Genomic DNA, 9,034 nt, shown 5'->3' on the forward strand with positions numbered 1-9,034 from the left:
GGATTATTAGAGGATGATGTGTTCGATTTGGCTTATGGCCTCCTGTGCCTTGTTGGAGGAGGGCCCCTAATAACAAGTACAAACAGGCAGCTCTAACTTTGGCACACAAGGAGGCCTCTAAGCCTTGGCTGAGGAGTTTGCTACCTGAGTGGGCAAAAGACTTTCTAAACACCCCTGCTCCTCAGTCTGCTTCCCAGCCAGCTAGCCTCCAGCATGCTAGCCACCAGCATGCTAGTCTTCAGTCTGCCACTTGACCTGCTAGCATTCAGGTGGCTAGCTTCCACCCAATTTCCCAGTCAGCTAGCAACCAGCCTTCACTCCAGCCTGCTAGCCTTCAGCCTGTATCTCAGCCTGCATCCCTGTCTGCTAGCATCCAGCACGCTAGTCTCCAGCCTTCACACCAGCATGTTAGCAACCAGCCTTCACCTGGGGTCGCACTGTGTGAAGTTGAACGGATGACATGCTATACATACTGTATACATACATATGCATCATGGGAACATTTATATCTGCATGGCTTTTGGCTCCATCATTTACAATCTAATTAGCCATGGTGCAGATTAATATGTGGTGTAAAGGAGATCTAGTGTATAATCGTTGCACTCATCACTGTCTTATCTCCAACAACCCCTCCTCCCTTCTCATCTTACTTTGTGTCAAGCACTGGCTTCAGTGACAAATGATAAAAAATCTAGCAGAATAGGATAAAGCATATGAGATGGAGCCTGTTGGGGTTGATCAGCTGACTTTGATCTGAAGGAGAGTGGAGATGTACAGTACAATATCTGCTTCATCTTGTAGGTCTGTGGTGGCCTATATAATATTTCATCTTAGTAAAGCACCTAAAAATCATAAATCAAATCAAAAATCATGGTGCATTTATCCACCATTGCTAACCAGTTCATTATATCAACTTATAAGGAGATGAAATGTCAAACAGTTGCTTATTTACACATGCAGCAGTTACAAAGCAACATTGTCAATAATTTTGACTCATGTTTCTGGTGACCTGGTGTAAGTCCAGATTCAGGTGATAATTCTATGAAGGTTATCACTACGAGCAACGCCTCTCACACTCATTTGATACATTGTTATTATAAAACTGCGATTATAGTGGCATTAAAGCTGTGGAGGTGTCTTCAAATGAATTTGCAACTTTCATTCATATATATTTTATTTCAATACCACTCATGCTGTGCTGATATTCAGTACAACAACACGACCTTGAGTGTGATATTGCTTTTCTACAACAGTTCTACGTTGTTGTCCAGTGTCTTGTAAGCCCATGCGGGCTGGGCACCATAAGGTGCAGGACACTCAAATAAACAAATCAGTCAATCTACGAGCGCCATTTATTAGTTAACAGTAATAAGCAACACCAGATTATGATTTGTTTGTTTATTTAATCAATTTATTTGGCTCCGCCAAGGCACCAACACAAATAGTTCTGCAATTGAACTGGGACCGGACTGTTGCCAAGCAACACAAACATTTTCCTGCACACTAGTTTGATACTTTGTGTCTATACAGGTTACAGCAGGCCAGCTACTTTGTATCATGTACATTTATCTGTATGTTTCCATTTATTGTGCAACCAGTGAAATAATTCAATAATCATTTTGGTGGCATGTGTGATTCAGATGAGTTAACAGCTTGATCAGACAGTATGTTGCTCCATCATTTCCTGCTCTCTATGGATGTTCTCCAGTAGATTTTTTAGCAAGCTTTCAAACCTGCAAGACAAACAGGTTTTTTGTTTATTTTTTATGGTCTGTGACTCATTAGGCTATAAATCACAACTCATCCATCCATCCATTATCTACCGCTAACTGGATCCCAGTGACTTTGGGCCTTAGGCAGGGCACACCCTGGACAGTGGCCAACATCGTAAGGACAGACAACCATTCACTCACATTCATTCAATATGGGCAATTTCACCTATATCAATTAACTACACATGCATGTCTTTGGACGGTGGGAGGAAGCCGGAGAACCCGGAGAGAACCCACGGTAACACGGGGAGGACATGCAGACTCCACCCAGAGAGATTGTGTGATGTTGGTCTGGTCCGGGAATCCCACGATCTCCTTATTGGGAGGCAGGAGCTCTCCGCTCATCAGACAGTTTCTGTATGTTTATATGATGCCCAGTCACTGCTATGATCTCCCTTGCCTAGAGTCCCACATCAGACAGTTTCTGTATGACAGTGGCTATCAGGCTGTGGTTGGTGTAAGCCATGTGTGTCCCTTCCTCTGCAGATCCTGGGTACCATCTGTGACAGCTAGTTTACTCCCAGGGGAACAGTGGTCCCCTGGGTAGTTTCCCTCCTGGGCTGCAGATAGAGGGCTTTTGCACCAGGCGAAATTTTGCTCAGATATTTTTCAAGTGATGCTACAGGGCCAAGGGGTAAACTGCCTCAAGATTATATTCAGCTCAGTCTTAACGACCTGAATGTTGATTTAGACTTAGCCAAGTCTGAAGGCAATTCAAAGCCAATGTTGTTTGCTTCACAGTGTTAGCTTCATTTTTGCTCTTCTCTAATTTGTTGAGGTCGGCTTATGTCATATGCGCACAACTGGAGGTTTGTGCTGAAGTATCCAAGCTTATTTCCTTCCTTTCATCTTCTTCTGACGACCATTCATAAATTAAATCAAAGTCGCAGCTGGTTGCATGGCAACTGCTTATTATTCCTTATAATGGAACTGTAAAGAAACCGTTTACTTTTTTTCACTGCCCCATTAGTGTCATAGGTTGATAACAACTGGATACTCAGTAAAGTGTCACTAGACATTTGATGCATAATAACCAAGGTGCTGTACAATGTCATACAGTGTCATACATACAATACAATGCAATTCAGTGTAGAAGTGAACTCATACAATTAATATTAGACCTGCACACACTTTCTCGTGCTGCTGGTATGAAATGTTGTACTGGTTGCAGCTTTCACTACACACTAGCAGGAGTTGGTTGGGCTTGATGTGCCGAGGCAGCTTTTGCACAACCCTAAGCCTGTCTGGTCCCATGTGGAATGAGACTGTAATCCATTAAAGGGAGGACATTAGGCTAGGGTAGGGGACTGATTAAAATTAAATCCAAAATTAGCAACCCCAACCTGTAAAAAACATACATGCTACAGAAACATCAATGAAAACCAAAAAATCCAAAGCCTTAGTAAGTTGTTTTCCAAGCTAAAGAGAATATGACCATGTACGCAGAGAACCGCAATGAGACTGTGCGTCTGAATCTTCTGACACCTAGACAATCTACCAACATTGCAACATGGAATGTCAGGACCAATTATACAGGGGGAAAGACAGCAGTAATATTGGAAGAGATGAGAAGGTACAGAATATCTTTCCTGGGCCTGTGTGAAACCAGGCCAATTTAACCTTTCCAGTCAGGGAAGGTTAAATTGGCCAGTGGTGAATCCATACTGTACTGGCACCCAGAAGTCTCTGCACCACATACAGAGGGAGTAGGGTTCATGCTATCCAAAGAAGCCCAAAGGGCCCTCATCAGCTGGGAACCCATTAACTCAAGGATCATTACAGCAAAATTTCATACCACGCATAAGAAAATAAACCTTCAAATATTACAATGCTATGCCCCCATTAACGACTAAGATGATGAAACCAAGGACCACTTCTACAACCAACTACATCACATACTCCAGACCAAGAAAGAAAAGAACATCAGGATTTTAATGGGAGACATGAACGCGAAGATGGGGGAAAAAACAATGGTTATGAGACGATAATGGGAAAACAAGGGCTAGGTACCATAAATGATAATGGAGAAAGATTTGCAACATTCTGTGCAGACAACAACTTGGTCATTGGAGCTTTCCACACAAGGACATCCATATAGCAACATGAGTTTCCACCAACCACACAATGGAAAATCAGATCGACCACATCTGCATCAACCGGAAGTTTAGGCACTCACTGCTGGATATCATAGTGAAAAGGGGAGCAGATGCTGGGTTGGACCATCACCTATTAATAGCAAGGTACTGCAATTTCATGATTTAGGCACATTGGCACTATGTCAGGTTACATTACACACCCGGTTTCAAGGACTACAAGACCAAGAAACAGAAGCCCCAATTCATTGGATGATAGGTGGAAATATCTGAAGACGTGAAGAGTGATAGCGAGAAAAAAGACAAAAAGCAAACCCTGGCTATTCACACAAACACAATTAAGTAGGTGAGAGAAGGGAAAAAGGAGGTACTAAATAGAAGTATAACTAGAATAAAGAAAGCAGCACCACAGAAAGAATGTGGCAGCACACAAGACAGTCAAGAAAAGTGTCAGAAGGGACAAAAAGAGGATTTAGAAGATCAAGCAGAGGATGCAGCAGGGGAAAAAACAATCTGAAGGAACTAATTCAAACATGCACAAGTACACATTAAGGACACAAAAGGTGCACTCCTCACAACCAAGGAAGATCAACTGAGAGATGCACTGAACTCTTTAGAGAGCTGCTCAACACACAACTCCCTCAACTGACAGCAGAGATTCCACCAGCTCAAACCCTGCTGGAGATAAACTGCAACCACCCAACCAAGATGGAACTTAGGAAGGCCATTAAGGCTTTGAGAGGAGGTAAGGCTGAAGGGCCAGATGAGATACCTGCTGAAGCCCTCAAGGCAGACACTGAAACCTCCGCCAGCGTGCATCACCACCTCATGCAGGCTATCTGGGAGAAAAATAAAGTCCTGTCGGATTTGAGAGATAGCATCATTGTAAAGATTCCCAAAAAAGGAATCTACAGAGGAGACCAAATTGCCACCCTCAGGATTATCATCGAGCAATCCATAGAATGGAACTCTCTATGTCTATGTCTATGTCAATTTCATAGATGTTGTAAAGGTATTTGACAGTGTCGATTGTGAGACACTTTGGAAATTAATGGCACACTTTGTCATCCCACTGAAGTTCATCCGCATCATCAACAACTCCTACCAAGGGATGCAATGTGAAGTCCTTCATGAAGTATGCCCATCAAAGGCCTTCGAGGTCCTGACTGGTGTGCGACAGGGATATTTGCTCATACCCTTCCTCTTCCTCCTCTGCATAGGCTGGATCATGAACCAAGTAACCAACAACAGCAGAACCGGCATACAGTGGAGCCTGGCCGAACAGCTAGAGGATCTAGATTTTGCTGATGATATAACACTACTTGCACAGTCACCAACAGATGCAGGGAACTGGAAAGAACTGCTGTTACACTCAAGATCAACACATCAAAAACAAAAGTCATGAGAATCAATAACAAAAACATTGCACCAATAATCATAGATCATAACCAACTAGAGGAGGTAGACAACTTTACATACCTTGGGAGCATAATTACTGTGGACAGAGGAACAGAGGAAGATATCAAAGCCAGAATAGGAAAGGCAGGCACAGCATTCGACATCCTAAATAACATCTGGAAAAAAAAACTAGTGCTTCAAACTAAACTGAATTTTTTTAATTCAAACATCAAATCCATTCTGTTGTACAAATCCGAAACATGGAAAACATACTCAACAAACTACAGACATTAATTAACCGCTGCCTCCAACGCCTCCTGGGAGTCTACTGGCCAGACACCATCACCAACACCAACCTGTAGGAGCGCACCAAGCAAGAACCGATAGAACTTCAAATTAGGAGTGGAGCTGGATGGGCCACACAAAATAAACCACCAAACAGCCATTAACATGGAACCCTCAAGGCAAGAGAAACAGAGGAATACCTAGAATGACCTGGAGAAGAAGCACAGAACAAGAGATTAAGGCTGAGGGGATCGACTGGATCGAAAGCCACAAGGCCGGTGAGAATGGAGGGCTTTCGTCACCCAGCCTCACCATGTGTGAGGGATAAAAGACAGGCCTACCTGGAAAATCCAAAGCCTTCACTAAGAGGCTTGACTTAGAAACAAAGAACAGACAATAGGAAGGTGCCAAGCCGACACAACTGTTAATTCACACCTGAATGTGAAAGTGAGATGAGATCTTGTTTGAACCCAATGCGAGATCTCAGTTGAATCTAAACAACGGACTCCTATTGGATGAGATGCGTCAGACAGCACATGAAATCTCAGTGCACAGCTATGATGACATTAACTCTATAAAGCCTGGCACTCCACATTGCCCTTTGCCATTTCCACAGTAACCCGTTTAAGGAGGCACATCACATCTCTCTCAACGGTAACTGCCGTTACCACAAGAAGATGCTTTTCATGTGAGCTTTAATTTCCCTGGGAAGAGTCTTAACTTGCTGGACAAGAACAGACTATTTTGTGTTTGCTGAACACTTTGGATCCTGATCGTTTACTCCCCATAACGATCCCGTACCTGCAGAAGGAAGAGGCACGGACTGACCGTTCACTTCACAGAGAGCAAGCTCGCCACTGAGACCTTCTCCCTAATGACGTTGGCCACTGTTTTCCTTTGCTGCCCCAAAAGGAACAGTTTCGCCAGTTGACCGGTCCCGGCTTTGTCAGCGTCCGAGACAAACTCCGCCAGACAAACCCAAACAGACTGACGCATCCATCAATCGCTAGCCAAGAGTGATTTCAAGTAAGAGGCTTGTGTCTGGGGAGAGATAGATTTTATAACTGTGTGTTTTATAACTGTGTGTTATTTTACCTAAGTTGCATTGTTGTGAATTGTGCTTTGCTTTTTGGAAAAGTGACTGGCCGCTCTGCTTGAATTGCTGTGTGTGTTAAGCACATTCCATTTTGTATCAGTACCACGCTGTTGGGCCATTTTAATTGTGTTAGCTTTAGCCACTGTGGGAGCTAATAACTGTGCTTTATCAGACTAAGGGCAGTTGCTTGTGGTTATTGTGTGTACATGTGATAATAGCGGTCAGTGCTTGGATCTTACCCTTCACTGCCCCCCTTTTTTAATGTAAGATTGTGCCTTAAATATCAACATTTTTAGGTGGACAGCCACCTTTGAGACTGTTTTTCACATTAGATTATTTGTCCCTGATCCCAGAGTGGTGCCCTGTAATTATTAATATATATTAATAAATTTGATAATATTAATAATTGTATTAATATTCATAAATATCTTTGACATTTCTGCTAATAACCAAACATGCCCTACCTAAATCCCAACACCTATGTTCCTTATGGTATAAGTTGGCTAATTAGACCTGTAGTCAGGTCGAAGCTGGGTGGAGCTATGCTGGGAATTACGGGATGTCTTCACACTCTGTGAACTAATAACAGTGATGACAGTATAAATTGTCCCGCCTTAACAGGTGCAAACTAATGAGAGCGTGAGAGAGATGTCAATCAAGCACAGTCTGCATTTGAACACAGTCTTGAGAATCAGGCAATAAGTGACAAAACCTGTGTGGGTGCACTGTGGATGCAGTCTGTGCTTTAAGAACATGCAGTCCACCATGAACAGCCAGGATCATTTCTATGTTCTGCAGTTCACATTAAATTTTAATCGATGTGACTTTCAGGTGAGATATAAGAGTGCAGCCTCTGTCTGTGTAGCCATGATGGTGATCACTGCTCACAATGAATACTAACATCATCCTCTGCTAAGTCCAATTTTTGTGAAGAAATATTTTTTTCCAAGAAAGAGCTACCTGACACTTTGTGTAGTTATCCTGACTGTTACCCTAACAGTCACTCTAGTGTTGGTGAGAGTTAAGTACAGCATATGTAGCAAAATGGACATTAAGTTCTATGAAAAATACTAGGTTATCTGTTTATCAGAAGTAACTGAAAGTAATCGATTATATTTGCAAATTTCTGTGTCGTACTGCAGCCTTCCTGTCTGGAAGGTAATCTGAGTTAATGCCACGCGTAGAGAGTGCGACTAAAATGATAAGCCTGCTCTATGGGACTTCATAATAAGCCGCAAATTGTGCCAAAATACGTGTACAAGACAGAGAATCTGTGGTTGAGTGTGTGCTCATTTCAGCACACTGAAGGACAGAGTTAGTTTCACACATACAAATACACATAAACATCATCTAAAACTGACTCTCTCTCTCACACACACACAATTTTTTCTCCACGTTGTTAATTATTAAGTCCTAGAGAGCAGTCTTATCATCTATGAATGTCCCTTTTCTCTTTGCCTTCATAATTAATAGGATCATTGGATTTAAAGTGGCTTCAATTGAGCTCACATCAATCAGGTTGCAGAGGAATGGATGGTTTTTGACACGTGCTTGTGACTGTGTGCTCTTATTTAAATCATACTGCTTCAGGACACTGAAAAGTCAAAAAGTCACACGTTTAACAGTTTATTTTAGGGTTAAAAACATTTGTTTTTAGGATGAAGGTCAGAATTGGGTTTTTGTTAAGATGTTTAAATCGATGTGTAGTAATTGAATTGGTCCCCCCAAGGATAGCAAGACAAGAATGTGTGTTTCTTTGGGTTTTGAAAGCTCATTTTTCATTGCAGTGTACAGCAGTTGGCAGAAACTAACCCATGTCACACACTTACATCACCAAAATGTTCAGTTTAGCCATTGACAATACAACCATGACAGCGCTAAGGGCACTGCCATCATCTGACAGCTGGTGTTGCTCTGAACGTTGCTGCGCTGCTGGGATGATCATTTCACACACTTTTTTCGTCTCAAATGCTGTGGAATGTTTGGAAAATAAACCCACATTATTTCAAACAAAGTTTGGAGCATGTATAAAGAACACCATTTTTTGTCCATCGTGAGAATTTTTAACCATTGAAAAGCACCTTTTAAATAACCTGTTCAAGCTTCTTCTTATTAGCTCTTATTTTTCCAAAGACAAACCCTCCAACTCAAAGTAAGCATTGCGGTGTACATACACAAAAGTGGCAACTGTGCCTGGCATAAATACTGTGTAGTGTACAAAGCTAGAAAATATAATGACAAGCCACACCTACAAAGCTACTTTTTAACGCTTAAGTACATTGACCCACTGACCCAGAGCCAGTAGCACTTTTATAGCACTTGCAGTGTGCTTGAGTAACCAGTAGCTATCTTGCAATGTGAAAATATGAGAGAATGCAGTTGGGTTTGAA

General features: G+C 42.2%; 1 pseudogene; it reads left to right on the forward strand.

The window, feature by feature from the left end:
* Nucleotides 1-4,573: 4,573 nt before the first annotated feature.
* On the forward strand, nt 4,574-6,409 carry LOC122862221 (annotated as a pseudogene).
* The last annotated feature ends 2,625 nt before the right edge of the window (nt 6,410-9,034 follow it).

Source organism: Siniperca chuatsi, linkage group LG15, assembly GCF_020085105.1.
Source record: "Siniperca chuatsi isolate FFG_IHB_CAS linkage group LG15, ASM2008510v1, whole genome shotgun sequence".
In the NCBI taxonomy this organism is placed as follows: Eukaryota; Metazoa; Chordata; class Actinopteri; order Centrarchiformes; family Sinipercidae; genus Siniperca; species Siniperca chuatsi.